Source organism: Tachypleus tridentatus, chromosome 2 (assembly GCF_004210375.1).
Source record: "Tachypleus tridentatus isolate NWPU-2018 chromosome 2, ASM421037v1, whole genome shotgun sequence".
Classification (NCBI taxonomy): Eukaryota; Metazoa; Arthropoda; class Merostomata; order Xiphosura; family Limulidae; genus Tachypleus; species Tachypleus tridentatus.
The window spans coordinates 5,215,251-5,241,542 of record NC_134826.1 but is presented as its reverse complement, the minus strand read 5'-3'; the positions used below and the strand labels follow the sequence as shown (position 1 = coordinate 5,241,542).

Here is a 26,292-nt window from a genome sequence, read left to right as displayed (position 1 = left end):
ATTTAAATTACAAACAATGGTTCTTTTCCTATCCAGAAATTGAATGTTTTTATATCACAGCATTTCTTCATATTTAGTTTCATACTTTCTAACCTTGTTTCTTTTTGAACTTTTGTAATGTTTTAATTTGTACTGTTTAAAAGTTTATCATAAGATATAAAATGTTAGTGTTTCATTTCACCTTCCAAATTGAAATAGTGAAAACATTTATTTCGTTTTGTAATATAAAATATGCTATTCAACCATTTCTTACACATTCCAAATTAAAATCATGCTTGACATAAGAGCTGTTTCACTTTGAATAGAACCAAATCACCTTTCTTCCAGTTGTGTCTCTCCCCTCCCATCACACAGTGTCTCAGCATTAAGTCTTGCAGCTGCAGTGCTAAAACTTGGGTTTAAATACCTGCAGTTGGAAGAACACAGATGACCCATTGTGTAACTTTCTCTTTAATAAGAAATAGATCTAGTCGTGTCTGCAAAAACATCATAAAATCACGTTATATTTTAAAAGCTATTGCATTGAAAGTAATAAGTAAACTGCATAATTAAAAGTTTCACTTTTATCCTTATACCTTTTGATGTTACATGTGCAGTTGCTTGTGAACTGTAATAAACAATATTCCATTACCAAGTGCTGCCACCAAGTGCTGGTTTGATGAATTATCTTGTTAAATCATTTAAAATGGAGTTGTTGTGTTTTTAAGGATAAGGAATATTTACTCTTCCAGGAGAGGCTGGAAAATATTGATGAACAACTTAAGAGTTTGGGTCGACAGCAGGAAGAAATCAAGGTCCGGCTGAAACAAGCTCGGGAGATTCAGGATTACACTGGAGTCAGTCAAATCCAACCAAAGCTTGAGCATATCTCAACACAACAAATGCAACTAATAAATGAACAAAGTGAACTTAGTAAGCAGCTGAAAAGAATGGAAAGGTAAGAATGTTTCTTATCTTCATCTTTTACAAAAATAAACCTCAATAGAAGAGATTACAAACATATGTTCTATCAGATTATGTTTCTCTTCTTAAGAGCTGTCATGTTTACCTTTGTTTTGTCTGTAACCACAGACATAATGTTTTACTTCAGTATTTCCCACTGAACTTATCTGCTACGATCAGTGACTTAAAAATAATTATTGACACACTGAATATACTTTCACACAGTCACTTATGTTCACAATATGAGATGTCGTAATTTATTAACATAAACCTTAAAGAATATTTAATTCTTACATAGAGAAGCATCAGTTTTATAATATAAATGTCACCAAGCTACTGATAAACAGGGTACCAAATTTTTCTGTAGTTCACACAAGTCAGTATCTTAAGTTTAAAACAGCTTACCAATGGTACAGTTTTTAATAATTTTATGAGTAAGTGGCATGTTTGTTAACTTTTCAGCTCATGTGCTACAGCATTACAGTGCTTTCATATCAAAGTATTACGTGATATGAGATTTCAATAACTGAAGGACAACTTTATTTTATTTATTTATCTTATGGATGCTCTTATTCAGTTCTTCTATACTGATCTCAGATATCTTACTCTAAGATACTTGCATAAGAATCCCTTCAGTCTACTGTGTTTATCTTATGTTACAATTTAAAATTTTTTTTGTTTTGATGTTACATATACAACAGGACTAAATCATTACAACCTGAATGATAATAAATGACTATAACTAAAGTCATAAACTTGTACAAGTTCTTATAGGTGTTATGAGTAGATGTTGTGTCTAACCCTGAACAGTCTAATATCAGTGCTTCATATATCAAGGAGCAAGGTGTGAAAAAACTGGCAAATAGCATTGTTGACCAAAGGTGGCTCTGTATGTTGTGTTATTATGTATTCTACCTAGAGAATTTACAGCTAATGGAAAAAGTTAAATATTCTACCATAAGATAACATAATAAGAAACTTAAGATGGGAAAACAGTAAAACATGATTTAGTGAGAAAGTACTTATAGAACTTTTAACATCTTTGATGGTAAATGTTAATGAACAATGAGAAACTTTATCTCTTGTAGGTAATCTCTTTGTCTTTTGTTGCTGTCCATTTTATAAAGTTTAATAACCATGAAATACATTTGTAGATTAAATAAATATGGAAAGACAGTTTCATTCCTTGTATTGTGGAATTATAACCATAAAATTCTTACTTCTTTAGACTTCAAATGGACATCAACATTACTATACAGAAAACATGGTTTTAGTTTTGATGTGCAAGAATGTCGAGAATGACAGGTATTTGAGAGATAAGAACATCAACATTACAACATACACAGAATATCGTTTTAGTTTTGATGTACAAGGATGTCGGAATGTTGCAGGTGTTTAAACATGAAAAGAACATCAACAGGTGTTTGAATAAACAGAAAATATGGTTTTGTTTTGATGTACAAGAATGTCAAGAACGTCGGAATGATAGGTGTTTGAAACATTAATATTACAATACAGAAAAATGGTTTTTTTTTAATGTGCAAGAATGTTTGAATGACAGGTGTTTGAAATGTAAGAACATTAATATTACAAAACAAAGAATGTGGTTTTAGTTTTCATGTGGAAGAATGTCGGAACAATAAATGTTTTAAACATAAGAACATCAACATCACTATACAGAAAATATGGTTTTAGATTTGATGTACAAGAATGTCGAAATGACAGGTGTTTCAAAGATAAGAACATCAACATCACTATACAGAAAATATGGTTTTAGATTTGATGTACAAGAATGTCGAAATGACTAGTCTTTGAAATATAAGAACATCAACATTACTATACAGAAAATATGGTTGTATTTTAATGTACAAGAATGTCGGAATGATAGGTGTTTGAAAGATAAGAACATTAACATTACTATACATAGAATATCGTTTTAATTTTGTTTACAAGGGTGTCGCAATTACAGGTGTTTAAAAGAAAAGAACATCAACATTACTATACATAAAATATAGTTTTAGTTTTTATGTACAACAATGTCGGAATGAGAACTGTTTGAAAGATAAGAACATCAACATTAATATAATGAAAATGTGGTTTTAGTTTTGATGTGCAAGAATGTAGGAATAAGATTTTTTTCAGAGATAAGAACATGAACATTACTGTACAGAAAATATAGTTTTAGTTTTGATGTACAAAAATGTCGGAATTACAGGTTTTGAAAGATAAGAACATCAACATTACTATACAGGAAATATCGTTTTAGATTTGATATACAAGAATGTCGGAATAACTAGTGTTTGAAAGATAAGAATATCAACATTACTATTGAGAAAATATGGTTTTAGTTTTGATAGCCAAGAATGTTGGAATAACATGTGTTTGAAAGATCAGAACATCAACATTACTATACAGAAAATATGGTTATATTTTTAATTTGCAAGAATGTCGAATGACAGGTGTTTGAAAGATAAGAACATCAACATTACAATACAGAGAATGTGGTTTTAGTTTTGATGTCAAAAATGTCGAAATAACAGGTGTTTGAAAGATAAGAACATCAACATTACTATACATAAAATATGGTTTTAGTTTTGATGTACAAAAATGTCGGAATAACAGGTGTTTGAAGGATAAGAACATCAACATTACTATACAGAAAATATGGTTGTATTTTGATGTACAAAATGTCGGAATGAGAGCTGTTTGAAGGATAAGAACATCAACATTACTATACAGAAAATATGGTTGTATTTTGATGTACAAAAATGTCGGAGTGAGAGCTGTTTGAAGGATAAGAACATCAACATTACTATACAGAAAATATGGTTGTATTTTGATGTACAAAAATGTCGGAGTGAGAGCTGTTTGAAGGATAAGAACATCAACATTACTATACAGAAAATATGGTTTTATTTTGATGTACAAGAATGTCGGAATGACAGGTGTTTGAAAGATAAGAACATCAACATTACTATACAGAAAATATGGTTTTAGTTTTGATGTACAAGAATGTTGGAATGACAGATGTTTGAAAGATATGAACATCAACATTACTATACAGAAAATATGGTTTTATTTTGATGTACAAAAATGTCGGAATGAGAGCTGTTTGAAAGATAAGAACATCAACATTACTATACAGAAAATATGGTTTTAGTTTTGATGTACAAAAATGTCGGAGTGAGAGCTGTTTGAAGGATAAGAACATCAACATTACTATACAGAAAATATGGTTGTATTTTGATGTACAAAAATGTCGGAGTGAGAGCTGTTTGAAGGATAAGAATATCAGCATTACTATACAGAAAATATGGTTGTATTTTGATGTACAAAATGTGAATTAGAGCTGTTTGAAGGATAAGAACATCAACATTACTATACAGAAAATATGGTTGTATTTTGATGTACAAAAATGTCGGAGTGAGAGCTGTTTGAAGGATAAGAATATCAGCATTACTATACATAAAATATCGTTTCAGATTTTATATACAAGAATTTCGATATGACAGGTGTTTGAAAGATAAGAACATTAACATAACTAAACAGAAAATATGGTTTTAATTTTGTTTACAAGAATGTTTGAATTACAGGTGTTTAAAAGATACGAACATCAACATTACTATACATATAATATCGTTTTAATTTTGTTTACAATCATGTTGGAATGACAGGTGTTTAAAAGAAAAGAATGTCAGTATTACTATACATAAAATATTGTTTTAGTTTTCATGTGATAGAATGTCAGAATAATAGGTGTTTGAAGGATAAGAACATCAATATTACAATAATGAAAATGTGGTTTTAGTTTTGATGTAAAAAATGTCAGAATGACAGGTGTTTGAAAGATAAGAATATCAACATTACTATACAAAAAATATTGTTTTAGTTTTAATGGGAAAAAATGTTCAAATGACATTTGTTTGAAATATAAGAACATGAACATTACAATACAAGAAAATGTGGTTTTAGTTTTGATGTAGAAGAATATCGGAATGACAGGTGTTTGAAAGATAAGAACATCAGCATTACTATACAGAAAATATCGTTTTAGATTTGATATACAAGAATGTCGAAATGACTAGTGTTTGAAAGATAAGAACATCAACATTACTATTGAGAAAATATGGTTTTAGTTTTGATAGCCAAGAATATTGAATGATGTATTTGAAAGATAAGAACATTAATATCACAAAACAAAGAATGTGGTTTTATTTTGATGTACAAGAATGTCGGAATGAGAGCTGTTTGAAGGATAAGAACATCAGCATTACTATACAGAAAATATGGTTTTAGTTTTCATGTGCAGGAATATCTGAATTACAGGTGTTTGAAAGATAAGAACATCAACATTACTATACAGAAAATATGGTTTTAGTTTTCAAGTAGAAGAATATCTGAATGACAGGTGTTTGAAAGATAAGAACATTGTCTGTACTATACAGAAAATATTGTTTTTGTTTTAATGGGCAAGAACGTTGGAATGACAGATGTTTAAAAGATATGATTATCATGATTACTATACAGAAAATATTTTTTTTTTTTGATGTGCAAGATTGTCAGAATGATAGTTATTTGAGAGATAAGAACATCAACATTACAATACAGAAAATGTGATTTTAGTTTTGATGTACAAGAATGTCGGAATAACACGTGTGTGAAAGATAAGAACATTAACATTACTGTACACAAAATATAGTTTTAGTTTTGATGTACAAGAATTTCAGAATGACAGGTGTTTCAAAGATAAGAACATGGACATTACTAAACAGAAAATATGGTTTTAGTTTTGATATGCAAGAATGTTTGAATGACAGCTGTTTGAAAGACAAGAATACCAACATTACAATACAGAAAATATGGTTTCAGTTTGATGTACAAGAATGTCGGAATGACAGATGTTTGAAAGATAAGTACATCAACATTACAATACATAGAATATCGTTTTAATTTTGTTTACAAGGATGTCTGAATGACAGGTGTTTAAAAGAAAAAAACATCAGTATTACTATACATAAAATATAGTTTTAGTTTTGATGTGCAACAATGTCGGAATGAGAGCTGTTTGAAAGATAAGAACATCAACATTGCTATAACGAAAATGTGGTTTTTGTTTTGATGTGCAAGAATGTAAGAATAATAAATGTTTGAAACATAAGAACATCAATATTGCTATATAGAAAATGTCGTTTTAGTTTTCATGTGGAGGAATATGTGAATTACAGGTGTTTGAAAGGTAAGAACATTCTCTGTACTATACAGAAAATATGGTTTTGGTTTTAATGGGCAAAAATGTTGAAATGACAGTTGTTTGAAAGATAAGAACATTAACATTACTATACAGAAAATATGGTTTTAGTTTTGATAGCCAAGAATATTGGAATGACGTGTTTGAAAGATAAGAACATCAACATCAATATACAGAAATTGTGGTTTTAGTTGTGGTGTACAAGGATGTTGGAATGACAGGTGTTGGAAAGATAAGAACATCAACATTTCTATACAGAAAATATGGTTTTAATTTTGATGTACAAGATTATAGAAATGAGGGGTGTTGAAAAAAAAATAACATGTTTCCTCAAGGCTATAGTACTGAGAATGAATGCTGGACTAGGATACAGTCATGTGAAAACATATTTTAATCCATCCTTGAATGTTATCTCTGACAGAAAGGTAACAAGTTGAAGAGAAGGAAGAACTAACTTTGCAAGTGAAAATTATACAAAATATTACATGTGGATATATATAGGTTAAAGTTTTGCATATCCTACATTTATAACATGGGTATAAATGGTAGAAAGCTTAAGATGTGTTGAATTCTTGTCTTTAAATGTAACATTGGATACAGTGATAGTCATGTCTGGTATATTTTATACAGGTTTTGTTCTCTGATGTTAGGTATCCTGGCTTCAAATGTCACCTGATTTCAATTCTCTCTGGGTGTGTGGTATTTAGAAATAATTCACACACTACACACGAACTAAAAATACACTATCCCTAAATATGTATCTAATATTTCAGGACACAGATCATAGCATCTCATGCAGTTGTATCTTGCATGGTATCGTAGAAAGAAAGATGTATGCCACTGTAATGTAGTTGAGTTTTGTGCAGTAACATGTGTTGTATGCTAAATGTGTATTACATATATAAAATATAAGGCTTATCAAATATCAGTCTGTATATTTTTCTACAAACAATGTACGTATGACAAAATGTATACAATAACTGTTTTTTGTACAGTCTATACAGGAAGTAACATTGTTGTTAATGATATCACACTTGCAATATACAACATTATATCTTCCTGAAGCTCAGTCCAGTTTTCAGTTCAGTATCTTTATTGTTAACAGTACCATGGTATTCAATATTATATTTTCATTTAGTTGAACAGTGTTTTCAGTTTGGTACCTTTATTGTTGACAGAACCATGGTATTCAATATTATATTTTCATTTAGTTGAACAGTGTTTTCAGTTTGGTACCTTTATTGTTGACAGAACCATGGTATTCAATATTATATTTTCATTTAGTTGAACAGTGTTTTCAGTTTGGTATCTTTATTGTTGACAGTACCATGGCATTCAGTGTTATATTTTCATTTAGTTGAACAGTGTTTTCAGTTGAGTACCTTTATTGTTGACAGTATCATGGTATTCAATATTATATTTTCATTTAGATGAACAGTATTTTCAGTTCGGTACCTTTATTCTTGACAGTACCATGGTATTCAATATTATATTTTGATGTAGTTGAACAGTGTTTTCAGTTTGGTACCTTTGTTGTTGAGAGTACCATGGTATTCAATATTATATTTTGATGTAGTTGAACAGTGTTTTCAGTTGAGTACCTTTATTGTTGACAGTACCATGGTATTCAATATTATATTTTCATTTAGTTGAACAGTGTTTTCAGTTTGGTACCTTTATTGTTGACAGTACCATGGTATTCAATATTATATTTTCATTTAGTTGAACAGTGTTTTCAGTTTGGTACCTTTATTGTTGACAGAACCATGGTATTCAATATTATATTTTCATTTAGTTGAACAGTGTTTTCAGTTGAATACCTTTATTGTTGACAGTACCATGGTATTCAATATTATATTTTCATTTTGTTGAACAGTGTGTTCAGTTTGGTACCTTTGTTGTTGTCAGTACCATGGTATTCAATATTATATTTTCATTTAGTTGAACAGTGTGTTCAGTTTGGTACCTTTGTTGTTGTCAGTACCATGGTATTCAATATTATATTTTCATTTAGTTGAACAGTGTTTTCAGTTTGGTACCTTTGTTGTTGACAGTACCATGGTATTCAATATTATATTTTCATTTAGTTGAACAGTGTGTTCAGTTGAGTACCTTTATTGTTGAGAGTACCATGGTATTCAATATTATATTTTCATTTAATTGAACAGTGTTTTCAATTTGGTACCTTTATTGTTGACAGTACCATGATATTCAATATTATATTTTCATTTAGTTGAACAGTGTTTTCAGTTTGGTATCTTTATTGTTGACAGTACCATGGTATTCAATATTACATTTTCGTTTAGTTGAACAGTGTTTTCAGTTTGGTACCTTCATTGTTGACAGTACCATGGTATTCAATATTATATTTTGATGTAGTTGAACAGTGTTTTCAGTTGAGTACTTTTATTGTTAACAGTACCATGGTATTCAACATTATATTTTGATGTAGTTGAACAGTGTTTTCAGTTTGGTACATTTATTGTTGACAGTACCATGGTATTCAATATTATATTTTCATTTAGTTGAACAGTGTTTTCAGTTGAGTACCTTTATTGTTGACAGTACCATGGTATTCAATATTATATTTTCATTTAGTTGAACAGTGTTTTCAGTTTGGTACCTTTATTGTTGTCAGTACCATGGTATTCAATATTATATTTTCATTTAGTTGAACAGTGTTTTCAGTTTGGTACCTTTGTTGTTGGCAGTACCATGGTATTCAATATTATATTTTCATTTAGTTGAACAGTGTGTTTAGTTGAGTACCTTTATTGTTGAGAGTACCATGGTATGCAATATTATATTTTCATTTAGTTGAACAGTGTTTTCAGTTTGGTACCTTTATTGTTGACAGTACCATGGTATTCAATATTATATTTTGATGTAGTTGAACAGTGTTTTCAGTTGAGTACCTTTATTGTTGACAGTACCATGGTATTCAATATTATATTTTGATGTAGTTGAACAGTGTTTTCAGTTGAGTACCTTTATTGTTAACAGTACCATGGTATTCAACATTATATTTTGATGTAGTTGAACAGTGTTTTCAGTTGAGTACCTTTATTGTTAACAGTACCATGGTATTCAACATTATATTTTGATGTAGTTGAACAGTGTTTTCAGTTTGGTACCTTTATTGTTGACAGTACCATGGTATTCAATATTATATTTTGATGTAGTTGAACAGTGTTTTCAGTTTGGTACCTTTATTGTTGACAGTACCATGGTATTCAATATTATATTTTGATGTAGTTGAACAGTGTTTTCAGTTTGGTACCTTTATTGTTGACAGTACCATGGTATTCAATATTATATTTTCATTTAGTTGAACAGTGTGTTCAGTTTGGTACCTTTATTGTTGACAGTACCATGGTATTCAATATTATATTTTCATTTAGTTGAACAGTGTTTTCAGTTTGGTACCTTCATTGTTGACAGAACCATGGTATTCAATATTATATTTTCATTTAGTTGAACAGTGTTTTCAGTTTGGTACCTTTATTGTTGACAGTACCATGGTATTCAATATTATATTTTGATGTAGTTGAACAGTGTTTTCAGTTGAGTACCTTTATTTTTAACAGTACCATGGTATTCAACATTATATTTTGATGTAGTTGAACAGTGTTTTCAGTTTGGTACCTTTATTGTTGACAGTACCATGGTATTCAATATTATATTTTCATTTAGTTGAACATTGTTTTCAGTTTGGTACCTTTATTGTTGACAGTACCATGGTATTCAATATTATATTTTGATGTAGTTGAACAGTGTTTTCAGTTGAGTACCTTTATTGTTAACAGTACCATGGTATTCAACATTATATTTTGATGTAGTTGAACAGTGTTTTCAGTTGAGTACCTTTATTGTTAACAGTACCATGGTATTCAACATTATATTTTGATGTAGTTGAACAGTGTTTTCAGTTTGGTACCTTTATTGTTGACAGTACCATGGTATTCAATGTTATATTTTGATGTAGTTGAACAGTGTTTTCAGTTTGGTACCTTTATTGTTGACAGTACCATGGTATTCAATATTATATTTTGATGTAGTTGAACAGTGTTTTCAGTTTGGTACCTTTATTGTTGACAGTACCATGGTATTCAATATTATATTTTCATTTAGTTGAACAGTGTGTTCAGTTTGGTACCTTTGTTGTTGAGAGTACCATGGTATTCAATATTATATTTTCATTTAGTTGAACAGTGTTTTCAGTTTGGTACCTTCATTGTTGACAGAACCATGGTATTCAATATTTTATTTTCATTTAGTTGAACAGTGTTTTCAGTTTGGTACCTTTATTGTTGACAGTACCATGGTATTCAATATTATATTTTCATTTAGTTGAACAGTGTTTTCAGTTGAGTACCTTTATTGTTAACAGTACCATGGTATTCAATATTATATTTTGATGTAGTTGAACAGTGTTTTCAGTTGAGTACCTTTATTGTTAACAGTACCATGGTATTCAACATTATATTTTGATGTAGTTGAACAGTGTTTTCAGTTTGGTATCTTTATTGTTGACAGTACCATGGTATTCAATATTATATTTTGATGTAGTTGAACAGTGTTTTCAGTTTGGTACCTTTATTGTTTACAGTACCATGGTATTCAATATTATATTTTGATGTAGTTGAACAGTGTTTTCAGTTTGGTACCTTTATTGTTGACAGTACCATGGTATTGAATATTATATTTTGATGTAGTTATAGCCACTCCTCAGTTTGGTAACTTTATTGTTAATAACACTTACTTATTTCTAAAATACAGATATATTTCAGATGCCCAAATGTTATTCATATTAAAAACTTCAGACTGTTGGCCAGTCACATTATATTTCTCATAACTCAGTTCCTCAGTTACAAAGTATGTTAATTCATGTCTTTATTTCGAGGACAGATGGAAGATACAGTTATTTCAAACATTTATAGTTTTCTTTTCTAAAGATAAGGCAAAGGAAATAGAAGAAAAAAAAATCCTTGATTATAGATAGATAGTTATCCAAATGGATACAGTAAGAGATAGAGTACATTAGCCATTGTGTTTTATTAAAGTTGTAGATTAGTGCTTGGAGGGTCTTAATGTTTGTCTGTTTCTTCATTATACTGATGTCATTCTGTTTGTTCATTGCAACTGTGTAACATTTTTTGGTTTATACCACATCTTGAACACTTTGTTTGGACTGGGAGTGTCCTTGTGCTTAGCATTCTAGACTGCATATTGAATGGTCAGTGTTTGAACCCCACTGTGCCTCTGAGTTTGTGGGGGAGTCACATAGACAGGGGGTGCTGACCTCCATACATCCCTAAATTATGGATGATAAAGGCTGAACATTGAGGTCTCCTCCTTAATCTTTCAGGATAAAGATGCCCAAATCCTCTTCTATGTAGGTTGTACTGTTAGCTAATTCATAATATGATTTATCTCTTCACACACAATGCAAATGTGGTTGTTTCTGTTGTCCATTGATCTGGGTGTTTCTTAGGTTAGTGTTCTCAGACTCTGAATCCAGATATTTAAGGTTGAAAGTGAATTGTTCCAAAGCTATATGCATTTTGAAACTTTTGATGCATCATAAGAGCTATGATCAATTCCCACTATTTATCCAGGCTAATCACACTTGTTGTAATTTGAAATTAGTTTTAAAAAAATATTTTGTTTTTTATATGTTAATTAACTGATGGACAACTTTAACAGTAAGTCCAAAATAAAACAGCTCAGAGTTAAAGCTATTACTTAAGCCTATTTCAGTGATGGAACAGTGGAACAACATGAAAAGTTTCCTTCCATCTTGCAGTTAACAATTACATGCCCTTGAATTGATGTATGGAACTAGAATGGGCAATTTTGAAGTCTCTTCCTACAGTGTGTTAAATGAACAGTATTTCACAGCTCAGTAAATTCAGTTTAAGTATGTTTTTCTACTTTATATATTATTTTATATAATATTTTCCAATGTTCTGAAACCCACCTTTACTTGAGGCTTACATTCTACCTGACATTTTATTCTATGTCTTTAAACTAGGCACTATTCTACTGGAAGAGGCTATAGCCATCTGTCAACTTGTTCAGAAGTGGAGAAAGTGGATACTGATGACACAGGTTGGTATGTTTGGTTTAGGTTTCAGTTTGTAATAATATAGCTCACTAGAGCCTTAATTTCCATTAGGTGATCCAAACGTGTTTAGAACTACAGAAAAAGGATAGTGTTGATATACGTTTTAGGTTTCAAATTTGTAATTCACAAGGTAAAGCTCTGATCCTGAGTGTATAGTTCATCAATCATGTCTGATCACCAAACCACTGGTAAAACTGCATATCCTTTCTAAAACAATATTTTTCATGATATTTATCTTGTTTCTTACAACTGGGGCTTGCTGTTTCTATCCCCCCTTTGATTATGTTTGTAGATCTTTGTTTGATAAAATATAAATCAGTCCAGCCTAAAATATTGGATACTTTTCAAATTTCTCAGTTTTTCTTGTTTCTGATAATACAGAGAACTACTGGCCCATACTGCTAATAACATGTAAACACTTCCATTCCACAGCTGTATGATAACTATAGCTAAGCAGTCCTTTGCAATAAAGTAGTAAGCTGGACTAATTGAGATAAAGGAATTAGCCGAGAATTTGGATAAAATACAATAAGTTAACACATCTAAAGGATAACTCTAGTTTTATTTTGAGTGATATTTTGGGCAAATAAAAAACAACTGCCTCAAAAGTTGTGTAAAATAAAACTAGGAAAAGTATTCATGTACACAATGAATTTATTCTTTATTATCTTTTATCAAAAAAATTTTCTCACATCTTGTGAAACAACACTTGTAGCTGATAACTAACAACCATTGCATTTCTCACATCTTGTGAAACAACACTTGTAGCTGATAACTAACAACCATTGCATTTCTCACATCTTGTGAAACAACACTTGTAGCTGATAACTAACAACCATTGCATTTCTCATCTTGTGAAACAACACTTGTAACTGATAACCAACAACCATTGCATTTCTCACATCTTGTGAAACAACACTTGTAGCTGATAACTAACAACCATGGCATTTCTCACATCTTGTGAAACAACACTTGTAGCTGATAACCAACAACCATTGCATTTCTCACATCTTGTGAAACAACACTTGTAGCTGATAACCAACAACCATTGCATTTCTCACATCTTGTGAAACAACACTTGTAGCTGATAATCAACAACCATTGCATTTCTCACATCTTGTGAAACAACACTTGTAGCTGATAACTAACAACCATTGCATTTCTCACATCTTGTGAAACAACACTTGTAGCTGATAACCAACAACCATTGCATTTCTCACATCTTGTGAAACAACACTTGTAGCTGATAACTAACAACCATTGCATTTCTCACATCTTGTGAAACAACACTTGCAGCTGATAACTAACAACCATTGCCTAGATATATCTGTGAATACATCTGTGTGAAAGGAGTATAAGTCAACTTCTTAATAGTTATGCACTGGGTAAAGGTAACAAAGATACATTGTCTGAAGTTATGCACTGGGTAAAGGTAACAAAGATACATTGTCTGAAGTTATGCACTGGGTAAAGGTAACAAAGACACATTGTCTGAAGTTATGCACTGGGTAAAGGTAACAAAGACATTGTCTGAGGACTTGCTGTGGGTACTTTTATTACATTGTAGAGTTCCCTCTTATGGGCACAGGTTAGAAAGTCTATATCACATACGTTATATGAAACTGATCATGAAATGGTTTTATCTTAAATAATATGAATCACATCATACTATCATTTTTATATTCCATACAATATACTGTTCATATAAAACTGGTCATTGAGTGTTTGTTTTTTAGTTTAAATATTTCAAATTATACCATGTTATCATTATTATATACCATACATCATATACTTTATCATGGGTTTATTTTTTAGTTTAAATATTTTAAGTTATATCAAACATTTCAACTATTTAAGTTTTTAAACTTTTTTTTCCCATAATGCTACTATCATGGTATTTGAAAATTTAAATGTGAATGTTCCTTCAGCAAAAATAATTTCTGGTGTAATGGACTTTAGTATATTTCATTAGTCCAGTGTTTTAATGTAGTTTTTAAGATCCTCTTGATACCTTTATTACAGACTCCCAGTTTTCAACTTATAGTACACTCTCCTCTCCTGCTTTGAGCCAAGATAACCACAACTCTCCGTCTCAAGATTCCAGCCAATCCCTCCAAACCCAAGATGTGTTTGGTGTCACAAGAGCCATGTCAACCAATAAGAGAACAAATGCCCAAATTACAAGACAGTTGGTGCAAGAAACATTAATGGATGAGGGACTACGAGTTATCAAAGAGCTGGCTAATCACATAAGAGATGAATCCGAAGTTCAGGTTATAAGCTCCTCCAAGCCAGAGGGTCGTCCTCGAGGACGTCCCCCAAAGTTTAATAGAGAATGTGTAAGCACAGCTGCCTCTACTGGAGTTTCTAGTATTCCCATAATCAAATAATTTCTGCCTCTTCAAATTCCTGTGTTACAACAGTCTCAGAGTGTGTTTCTGGGAACTCTCCAAAGTTTACCCACAATGGCTATTCAACTCCATTGAATGGGTCATTGGAAACAGATAAGTACTATCACAGAATCAGCGCCATTTCAACCTTTCAAAATGTTTCAAATGGAATTTGTTGCTTGGATGATAAACCAGATCAGAATGTAAGTTATGCTGAGAGTAAACCAGTAGAAAACAGTCTGAACGCTCTGGTTGCTCTTTCACAAATGGGTATCAAACGAGAGCCAACATCACCCTCTAACACCTTAAAAACGGATCACTAGTAAAATAAGCTGAACCATGAAGTATAACACACATGGTTAACATTACCAAGTTCATCTGCAAGATATAAATAGTTTACAGGTAGAGGTATGTGATAAGAGACCTACAGCTGTAACTGTAATAATATTTGTTTTAAAAATTCCAAGCCTTATGTTTAACCCCATCAGTAAGTTGCCATCCTTCGAGCTTTCCTTGTTGAGCTGTTCTTAATCTAAGCTTGTGTGCAATATGTCTTGTGTCATTCCCTGCCCCTTGCATAATATAGGGTCAGACCCTCTAGGTGTATGACATTGACCTAGCCAGTGTCCAGGGTTTATAATAGTCAGATTAATTGTTAAATTAGATGTGACCTGCTCTTTAATGTTACATGTCTTCTGGCCGTGATCTACTGCAGTGGTCAAGGAAACTGTCCAGTGGCCAGTAGAAGAACAGATGTAGTGGTTGAAGATATAACACTTATGTTATAAAGGAAAGAAAGAAAAAGTGGGTAAAACATAGATCAATAGTCTTTATTAATGTAAGTTTAGTTGTTAGTGAATGCGTAATAACTTATTTAACCATTAGAGTCCAGTTTTTTTTGTGAATCTGTCTTTGTGAGCCTCCTATTCCCATGTGATAGCAGACCTCTGCTGTCTAGACATTGGTGCTGTTAAGATTTTGTTTAACCATTAGAGTCCAGTTTTTTTGTGAATCTGTCTTTGTGAGCCTCCTATTCCCATGTGATAGCAGACCTCTGCTGTCTAGACATTGGTGCTGTTAAGATTTTGGAAGAAAGTGTACCATCCCTTAATTAAGCAAATATTATGTATAATCTTATTTAATCATTTTCAAATTATTATATTCTTTGAGTTTGAGAAATGAGAACAGTTTTCATTGTAATTTTTGCTTTCCATTTAGCAAGTTTTGTGTTCTTCTAAGATCTTTACCTATGCTAAAGTGTTGTTAATTAAATATTGTAGATGTATCAATCTGATGTTCTGACATTCAGATCCAGTTAATATGTGTATACACTGTTGAGCATAAAGACCACTAGTGCTGATTTACATTTGTTCATTAATTACTGTCTTTAGTAAACTGTATTTCATTTGAAGTGACACTATTTAAAGGTAGGTCATTTTAAATAGACGATGTTAAGGAAACGTGAAATAATTACAAGAAGTAATGATGTCATTAGGATTTCTCTCTCTGAAGTAAAAACTGAGGTAAGAATTAATAGAGAAATCCCTATAAACTTATTTAAGGCTCAATAGATAAACATGCCTCAAACTATATAGTTTGGGCTGCTAGTGTAGGAAATGTTATTTTCTTTCATAATCATTTCCAGTATGCTGAAGTTAACACAATCAACAAAAGAAAGACCATAATACATTCTCGGGTTTGGTACATTTTCACCAAGTATCAGATGCAGATCAAGGTGTCTGAAAGAAAGAGCACTGGTAGTCATTGCTATTAAGTTTAGCATAGTGGAAGACACCACTGATTGGATTGGAGGTTCAAAAGACACCACTGATTGGATCGGTGGTTCAAAAGACACTGCTGATTGGATTGGTGGTTCAAAAGACACTGCTGATTGGATTGGAGGTTCAGAAGATACCACTGATTGGATCAGAGGTTCAGAAGACACCACTGATTGGATCAGAGGTTCAGAAGACACCACTGATTGGATCAGAGGTTCAAAAGACACTGCTGATTGGGTCAGAGGCTCAGAAGACATCACTGATTGGATCAGAAGTTTAGTGATAATATGTTCTTTTTATTTTGCCATAACTGGTTGACATGAGAATGATATGTGATACCATGTGATATTTGTAAGTCATGAATGTTTCATGTCTTGGGGAAGGGGATATTATTATTATTGTGATTAAAATTTGGTCACATTGGATTGAAACATTGTGTATTGGTGTATAAGTTATAAAAATACTTAACTCCTAAACCCATGGTGTACAAGTTATAAAAATACTTAACTCCTAAACCCATTTGACTTCAAAAGTCATGTGATCAAAACCAGACTAACTGACGGATAACAAAACAGCATATTATTTAAAGATTTGGAATGAAAATGTACAAGGTTCAGTGGAGAATTCTGTTATTAGGATTATATTTAATTTAGTGTTTATAAGTCAGTGTAAAAAAAAAGTTTTGGATCATATGTTACAAAGAACGAAAGATAAAGTAACTTAACATTTTAGTGCATATTTACCAAACTCATTTATGGGGTTAACATTAAATTGGGAGGAAGATAATAGTTTTAAACAGAAGGATGTGTTCTATTACTTTAACTGTAATAAGATAATAGTTTTAAACAGAAGGATGTGTTCTATTACTTTAACTGTAATAAGATAATAGTTTTAAACAAAAGGATTTATTCTCCTACTTTAATTGTAATAAGATAATACATTTAAACAGAAGAATGTATTATGTTATTTTAATTGTAATAAGATAATACATTTAAACAGAAGAATGTATTGTGTTATTTTAATTGTAATAAGATAATACATTTAAACAGAAGAATGTATTATGTTATTTTAATTGTAATAAAATAATACATTTAAACAAAAGAATGTATTGTGTTATTTTAATTGTAATAAGATAATACATTTAAACAGAAGAATGTATTATGTTATTTTAATTGTAATAAGATAATACATTTAAACAGAAGAATGTATTGTGTTATTTTAATTGTAATAAGATAATACATTTAAACAGAAGAATGTATTGTGTTATTTTAATTGTAATAAGATAATACATTTAAACAGAAGAATGTATTGTGTTATTTTAATTGTAATAAAATAATACATTTAAACAGAAGAATGTATTGTGTTATTTTAATTGTAATAAGATAATACATTTAAACAGAAGAATGTATTATGTTATTTTAATTGTAATAAGATAATACATTTAAACAGAAGAATGTATTATATTATTTTAATTGTAATAAGTTAATACATTTAAACAGAAGAATGTATTATGTTATTTTAATTGTAATAAGATAATACATTTAAACAGAAGAATGTATCATGTTATTTTAATTGTAATAAGTTAATACATTTAAACAGAAGAATGTATTATGTTATTTTAATTGTAATAAGATAATAGTTTTAAACAGAAGAATGTATTATGTTATTTTAATTGTAATAAGATAATACATTTAAACAGAAGAATGTATTATATTATTTTAATTGTAATAAGATAATACATTTAAACAGAAGAATGTATCATGTTATTTTAATTGTAATAAGTTAATACATTTAAACAGAAGAGTGTATTATGTTATTTTAATTGTAATAAGATAATAGTTTTAAACAGAAGAATGTATTCTGTTATTTTAATTGTAATAAGATAAGATAAGAGTTTAAACTGGATTTAGTCTCTTATTTTAATATACTGATGTGACATTTCTAAACAGAAGGATTTATTCTCTTACTTTAACTGCAATAAACTTTGACAAATTGAAATACCTTACTCATTGTCTTACTTAGCCAAATTGAAAGAAATTTTGAAAAACAAAAATCTTTCTTAAATGTCTTAGAATGATGGCTCCGACTGTAACATTTAATGTGTATAACTTATCATGTTGTGTTTTATTATAAATTGAAATAACTTTGAAGTTACCAGTGAAATTTCATTTGAATTAAACCTTAAGAGGACGTGAAAAATTTTAATAAATATAAATGAATAATGTGGAGATCATCTGTGAATGATGACAATTTATAATTTTATAGATTTTGAAGTACTTGTAATGTTGTTTTGTATTATCTTTTGTGAAATTAGACAGGTACAAGAAGTAACCTACAGTAGTGTAATTAATTGGTATTTGTTGTTCACTTTCAAATCGGAACTTTTGATAACAATATATTGTACACATTAATCTAATAGTGTGTCTGATCCTGTGATAATTGATGCAATTTCTATTATCCAGTTTTGTAAACAACTAGCAAGATTATCAGAGGTTCACACCTTCACACTTGCTGTCTGTATTACAGAACTGGAACACGGCTTTAATGATTTTAGAGTGTCTTAAATATTCTCTCTGTTAGTCTGGTTTTGACACTTTTTCATTCAATTTAAGGTACAACTGCTGTTGTAAAAGTTGTGGTTGTCTGTGTGTGTGATGAGGTTGGCCTAGCCTTCCTGTAGTCCGACGAATTGACCAAAGATTTAACTGACCTTTCATGTATGTCATCAAACTAGTAGAGTTTTAAGGGAATAGTTTTGTTTCTTAATATAGGGAAATTATTCCCAGGAACAGTAATTGAATAAAGTATTAACCCATATTTACTTTTATTGAAATCTTGAAGCCAGAACTCGCCTTATTTTTATTTAGAGAGAGTTCGTGACTCAACTTGTTTCTTTTATTTAGAGAGAGTTTGTAAGAGAATTTTGATATTCTGTCCATTTGTAACTGCTATTGGTTAAGCCTATTTGTAAAGTCAAATGCACATGTGGTGTTAGACTATTAAACTTCAGAAACTCCATGTTGAAGATAACACCAGGTAAAGAAAATATTAACGTTTTGACGCATATCATTTGTAAGGTTTTCATAATATAACACTTCAAACCACAGAACTAAGTAACACAAATACAGTGAACTTGTGTTTATATCTGGTGAAAGAGAAGGTTCACCACATAACTAAATAACACAAATACAGTGAACTTGTGTTTATATCTGGTGAAAGAGAAGGTTCACCACATAACTAAATAACACAAATACAGTGAACTTGTGTTTATATCTGGTGAAAGAGAAGGTTCACCACATAACTAAATAACACAAATACAGTGAACTTGTGTTTATATCTGGTGAAAGAGAAGGTTCACCACAGAACTAAGTAACACAAATACAGTGAACTTGTGTTTATATCTGGTGAAAGAGAAGGTTCACAACATAACTAAATAACACAAATACAGTGAACTTGTGTTTATATCTGGTGAAAGAGAAGGTTCACTATGAAATACTGTTAAAACAAAGATTTTTTTTGCAGGATATTTAAACCCCTGGTTCATTTACAGTCACGTGGTTAAAGACTCAAGTGCAAGTCATTATGGGCAGTTTATTTTCAGTTTTTAAAGATTGGATGTTGTTTACTTATAAGACTATTTCAAAATAATTAAAACATTCTAATAAACCCATCAGTACACTTGTGAAAACATGCCTAGATACTGCATTATATCATTCTAATAAACCCATCAGTACACTTGTGAAAACATGCCTAGATACTGCATTATATCATTCTAATAAACCCATCAGTACACTTGTGAAAACATACCTAGATACTGCATTATATCATTCTAATAAACCCATCAGTACACTTGTGAAAACATACCTAGATACTGCATTATATCATTCTAATAAATCCATCAGTACACTTGTGAAAACATGCCTAGATACTGCATTATATCATTCTAATAAACCCATCAGTACACTTGTGAAAACATGCCTAGATACTGCATTATATCATTCTAATAAACCCATCAGTACACTTGTGAAAACATGTCTAGATACTGCATTATATCATTCTAATAAACCCATCAGTACACTTGTGAAAACATGCCTAGATACTGCATTATATCATTCTAATAAACCCATCAGTACACTTGTGAAAACATGCCTAGATACTGCATTATATCATTCTAATAAACCCATCAGTACACTTGTGAAAACATGCCTAGATACTGCATTATATCATTCTAATAAACCCATCAGTACACTTGTGAAAACATGCCTAGATACTGCATTATATCATTCTAATAAACCCATCAGTACACTTGTGAAAACATGCCTAGATACTGCATTATATCATTCTAATAAACCCATCAGTACACTTGTGAAAACATGCCTAGATACTGCATTATATCATTCTAATAAACCCATCAGTACACTTGTGAAAACATGCCTAGATACTGCATTATATCATTTTAATAAACCCATCAGTACACTTGTGAAAACATGCCTAGATACTGCATTATATCATTCTAATAAACCCATTAGTACACTTGTGAAAACATGCCTAGATACTGCATTATATCATTCTAATAAACCCATCAGTACACTTGTGAAAACATGTCTAGATACTGCATTATATCCAGTTTAGAAAAAGAATTCTGAGAAAAATGGTGTCTTAAATAACTTATAACTTTGAGAACTGGTTGACAAGGTGGTTTGGTATTTTAGAGATATTAAAATAAAACAGCCATTACTTGTGGCTTGACAAGGTGGTTTGGTATTTTTGAGATATTAAAATAAAACAGCCATTATTTGTGGCTTGACAAGGTGGTTTGGTATTTTTGAGATATTAAAATAAAACAGCCATTACTTGTGGCTTCTTTCTTCAGCTTGGTCATTAAGAACAGTTGTATTGTTCTGAATCTCAAGATAACTTGATGATTGATATCTTGTGGAACTTTACAATGTAAATTCAGTATTGTGCACTAGAGTCTTTAACCCTTAAATAGTGGACAGCATCAGCTGATGCTGCTATCTACAACATTACCACTGTTTAAGGGTTAAATAAACCATTATACATATACCCTCAAAAAAGTCAGCCAGTTAACCTTGTATTAATTCTTACCCTGGTAATATAGACCTCTTTCTCTGAGTAAAGTTTTCTAATTCATGAACTTATTTTGTTTACACCATAGGCTATTGTATCTAAAATATCCACGTCAAAAAGGCTAGCTTTAACTATTGCATCAACCATTTATAATGATAAATAAAAGTGTCTGTGATTCAGTAACAACTGATTACATTGGTTATTTTAAGCTGTACAATTAAAATGTAAAGTCACTGCTTTAGTTTACTTAGTTTTATAGTCTTATTGGTTTTTTTCTGATTCAGAGTAACTCCTTGTTTCCTGCCCAGCAAGGTTTTATTGGAGATGTGTCCAGAAACAAACAGTCTTTCTTATGTTTCTATAAATATTTTTTATAAACCCATACTTATGTTTTGTCTAGTGTCCTCTTCTCACTATTGGGATTTTGGTCTCGTAGACTGGGAGGGGTCAGGTATAATATGGAACTCTTTCTGATGTACCTACTGCAAAAGGATTTGATATTTATTTTGAAAATTGTAGCCAGTAGCTACAACATTGTAGGTCACATTTAAACAGAGGGCTGTTTTGGTTCACTTCCAACATTTTTGTCAGTTATATGTTGAACTTCAATTGTAACAACTTTTCTTTGTATAGATGTCACTTACTGTGTAGGTATACAGCTCTGTACATTTTAATAATCCATTCCAGTATCAAACTGTGTAAACACTTGGACTTTTTTGTACTGTATTTACAGCATGCTGTGTTTAATAATACCTTCCAAACATTATTTGCCACAGTTTATACCCTGTGGTGTTGGCATATTTACCTGTTTCTTCATGAATCATAAAGTGAGTGTATTTTTGAAACCATAGTATCATAAAATATGGCAACCTATTTGAAACAGGGTGTAATATTTTTCTGTTTCATTTAGAAAATTCTAATAAACATTCATTAGAACATCTTTACCTTACATTCAGAACTGTAATAATAATAATTTGTTTTATGTTTTGTTTTTTTTACCATTGGGAAGGTAAATGTTATTTTGTAAACATGTGTCTATAGAGGACATGCCAACTTTTTTGAGGAAGTAAAACGTGATAGCTCATTGGTTCCAAATAGAATCAATGAAAGTAAAAAGAGGTTGGTGTTTGTTTTTTTTATGTGTGTGTTAAGTGCAATGAGTGTTATAATTTGGAAGAAGTTTATTGTGGAAGAAACTCATAAATCAAATTAACATGAAGTCAGATTGCTGACTTACATAAGAAAGAGTACAAATAATTGTTATTGCATTGAGTAATCTAATCACCAGAATTTTCAAGCTATTCACATTGTATTAAAAAGAAATCTGTATCTCATAAGTAGATGTTTAAATAAAAACAATAAATTGACCCTTACCAACTAGGATCTGAGAGTTATTACATTGTATAAACTAAAATACACAGTTTTGTATTTTAAAATTAACACATTACAGTATAACAGTAATAAAGTGGTGTTAAAATTAACACATTACAGTAAGGTGAATAAATAAAAAAAAATACAGATGGCAAAAAACAAAAATACTAATTACAAAGTTTCCACAAGTTTTCTTAGAAAACAATTAACTTGTTACAGTCCTGATTGTGACTGTAGTGGGATCGAGAGTAGTTGTGTTTCACCAGCTTAATCTGGTTCACACCAATTCTATTACTATTCAAACTATTTGATGATACCAATAGCATTTGACAGTTAATATATTTGTCATATTTTTGACAGATTTATGAACATTATTAATATTAGTCGAAACGCCTCGTCGGCACCGGATGTGTCAGTTAGTGTAGTTGGCATTTTCTTTTTTTTCGCTCGTAAGTTAAATAACTTACAGTTTGTTGTACTGAATTTCCGTTCTCAAACATATAAATATCATATAATTTTATGGGTTTTTTTTACCAATCGTAACACTAAATTTTTAAACCGGTGTCTCTAGATAGGGATATTTATCATTTATTACAACTGTTTATAAATTTCACAAAACACTTAGCAGGCGGTATCTAGATTTTAAACATGTATTTCGAGTATAATATAAGAACATACCAGATCGTTGTTTTTATTAGTTTGTATATGTGTTGTTAAGAATAACCAAAATATTTTTAACTTTCTTTTCGGGACCCGGCATGGCCAGGTGGTTAAGGAAGTCGACTCGTAATCCGAGGGTCGCGGGTTCGAATCCCCGTCGCACCAAATATGTTCGCTCTTTCAATCGTGGGGCCGTTATAATAAGTGACGGTAAATCCCACTATTCGTTGGTAAAAGAGTAGCCCAAGAGTTAGCAGTTGATCGTGATGACTAGCTGCCTAGTCTTACACTGCTGAATTAGGGACAACTAGCACAGATAGCCCTCGTGTAGCTTTTCGCGAAATTTAAACCAAACCAACCTTCGTTTCACTGTGGACAGAACTGGAGTAAGTGAATGACCTTCCAGTAGAATTAGTCCATAAGCTGGATGTTGTTTGAACAAGTGTTCCTTGATTTCAACTCCATCACACAGCTGCAGTTTGCACGCCTTCGTTTTAAAGATTTAATTAACATTGGTTTTTTTCACAAAGTCTTGTAGTGTCTCTATGTTTCGTGAATTACTTCTCCAGATCTGTGAGAACTAACTTAACTGTGGTTCAATGTTTTCTTCTCTTTTTCTCTCTTTTATTTATTTTCACATACTTACTTTTGTTGTTATGCTGGCTAAATAAATATTCCATAATCATTAAACAATGATATTGTTTTCTTTAAAACTGTATTCAAAATGGTGGAGTCTTTGTAAGGAAGCCTTTTTTTATCTTTTGAAATACGTATCCCCCAATCTCCAAACAGTTATATTTTTTCCTCTAATTCAGTGGTTCAGTTAAGGGAATGACACCACCGCTCTCAAATCTACCACAAAAACTGGTGAAATTGGGGATCTATGGGTCGCGTCCTGTTGCCACAAAATCACACTAGAAATTTAGGATCACGGATGTGTTATAACAGTGACAATCAATTTCTAATAGTTGATCTAGTAGTTGACGGTTGATACAGTTGACCAGTTTGCTTTCTTTTCACTCTATCAATTCAAAATTAGGAAAATCTAGCACAGATAGCCTCTTAAAGCTTTGCACTATTATCCAAAACAAACAAACCATAGAAACGAGAAAATAGACGACTTGGTGAAATGGTTTTCCTTATATCTGTCTAAGGAAGGAGCGCTCGTATTTGAAATTAAAAAAAATGATTCAAGAAAGTTTACAAACCGTAAATATCACAAACGTATGCCTAGGGTATTCCTATGTGTGTCCCAGCGAAATACATGTGGTAACATACGAAGTTCAATTTTCTCACTCAACCACTACGCGGAACTGAAAAGCGGAGCTAGACACAAAGTAAAAAATCTTTGTAACATTAAAAATGCTGGTGTTTTTTAATTAAGCACAAAGCTACACAATGGGCTATCTGTACTCTGCCCACCACAGGTATCGAAATCCGGTTTTTAGCGCTGATCCACTAGCGTGCTGTTGAAATGCATCATGACTGTTATAGTTTAAAGTTCCTTGAATTCCTGAGATGTAATTGAATTTTTATTGATAAGAAAAAAAATAATTATTTGACACATTTTCGAGGTGCGAAATTATTGTTTGTATTTTTAATTTAATGATTACATTAAATTAAGTGAAACAACAAATCTATTAATATTTTGTAGGCAGTAAAAAAGAAAATAGCCAGGTCTATGAAAGTAATAATCAGGAATACTTTTAATAAAAGTTATCAACATATCTTTGATTTTTTATGTAAACAATAAATTCAGTAAAACCGTGTTTAATCCTTCAAATTCTTCGTTATATTATTTACAAAAATACCCATTTTTTTACTGACTGGTTTCAACACAACAACTCAAAAGTGATTTATTGAAATAACTAAAAGCTGTGCGGCTAAATGACCTGGATCAGTCCTCGCAAAGTAACTTAAAAATCCGTTGGTCATATTTACAATTAAATATTTTATAAACTTAAATATGATATTATTTTATATTTTGGTGTCACACAAATATTCAAAACATTTTTTATCAGGACAGTCAATTATAATCCCACTTTACATTAGTAAAAGAGTAGCCCAATAGATGGCGGAGGATGGTGATGACCAACTGCCAGGTGGGTTAAGGCGTTCGACTCGTAATTTGAGGGTCGCACCAAACATGCTCGCCCTTTCAGCCATGAGGGCGTTATAACGGTACGGTCAATCCCACTATTCGTTGGTAAAAGAGTAGCCTAAGAGTTGGCGGTGGGTGGTGATAACTAGCTGCCTTCTCTCTAGCCTTACACTGCTAAATTAGGGACAGCTAGCGCAGATAGCCCTCGTGTAGCTTTGTTAACCCGAAGATGACCTTGAAACGTTGTTCTCTGCTTATCAATAAAAGTGTTAATACCCATACAAGTTCCGAGATAAATTTTTATTTCAAGTGAGTTTCTCGTCATCAGAAAAAAAAAACGAGCATAAGTGTTCTCATGATTCATGTCACGCGCACGTTTTGCTGGCGTTACGATAATATAGATAGAAATTTTAAACGTTCCTTACATGACGTCATTTTAGCGTCTACTAACTGAGAGATAGACAACGCACCACTGTATTGTAGTGCAAGTGGTTAAAACAGTAGATCACTCCAGGCGGCCTTTTGACCCCGAGGAACTATCCGAATTCCAACATATAATGTTACACTCAATCCCACTATTCGTT

General features: G+C 31.1%; 1 pseudogene across 1 annotated transcript in view; it reads left to right on the top strand.

Annotated features, from left to right (window-relative positions):
* The window catches only part of LOC143237506 (uncharacterized), a 167,795-nt pseudogene extending 150,885 nt beyond the window's left edge, over positions 1-16,910 (top strand). The window contains exons 11-13 of the transcript XR_013020117.1: positions 732-937; positions 12,225-12,301; positions 14,340-16,910. The product of XR_013020117.1 is annotated as an uncharacterized LOC143237506 (transcript). The remainder of the gene's footprint in view (positions 1-731; positions 938-12,224; positions 12,302-14,339) is intronic.
* Positions 16,911-26,292: the final 9,382 nt, after the last annotated feature.